The following is a 913-nucleotide window of genomic DNA, read 5'->3' as shown; positions in this document are numbered from 1 at the left end:
CCCACTACAAGGCAATGAATGGCAAATCTTCTCCATTCATATATCTTGTGTGGTTGATGTTTATCTTGATTTGCTTCTATTTACGACCAGGATAGTACGTAAAGTTAGTGGATGTATAGGTTGCGAGATATCGGAACTATACGAGTCCTAATTGGCCACATCCACACCCTTGGTCCGGGATGCCGAGGCCCGGGAGAAGTGGTTGACCAAGTGTTTGTTGAAATGCCCCATCTGACTGAGGAACAAGGAGTCCAAAGTTTGATGCCACTCGGAGATGGTGTCGTGTGCTCCCGTGATAGAAATGTAGTTGCATTGCCTAGAAGACCCTGTAGTAGTATCAAACTTGAGACCTAGATAGGACATTCATTTCCTGTCTTTCGTTAATTGATTACTTTTGTTTTACTTTTGTCAAACTCTTCACCATGACTTCTTTTGCTTAGAGTGAATCTTGTAACTAATGTCTCTTAACATGAAAAATATTACACGCTTGATTCATTTCCAATTTTCCATCCTTGAGATCACGACAATCGAGGAACTTCTTCTCCGTTTTATCACTATCCACACCTCCCACTAAAATCAAAACATCAAAACTACAACCTCACTAATATACATAACTCTCAAGGAGATCAAAAGAGTCCCACTACAAGGCAATGAATGGCAAATCTTCTCCGTTCATATATCTTGTGTGGTTGATGTTTGTCTTGATTTGCTTCTATTTACGACCAGGATAGTAGGTAAAGTTAGTGGATTTATAGGTTGCGAGATATCGGAACTATACGAGTCCTAATTGGCCACATCCACACCCTTGGTCCGGGATGCCGAGGCCCGGGAAAAATGGTTGACCAAGTGTTTGTTAAAATGCCCCATCTGATTGAGGAACAAGGAGTCCAAAGTTTGATGCCACTCGGAGATG

Source organism: Ipomoea triloba, chromosome 16, assembly GCF_003576645.1.
Source record: "Ipomoea triloba cultivar NCNSP0323 chromosome 16, ASM357664v1".
NCBI classification, from domain to species: domain Eukaryota; kingdom Viridiplantae; phylum Streptophyta; class Magnoliopsida; order Solanales; family Convolvulaceae; genus Ipomoea; species Ipomoea triloba.
This window is presented reverse-complemented; position numbering follows the sequence as displayed.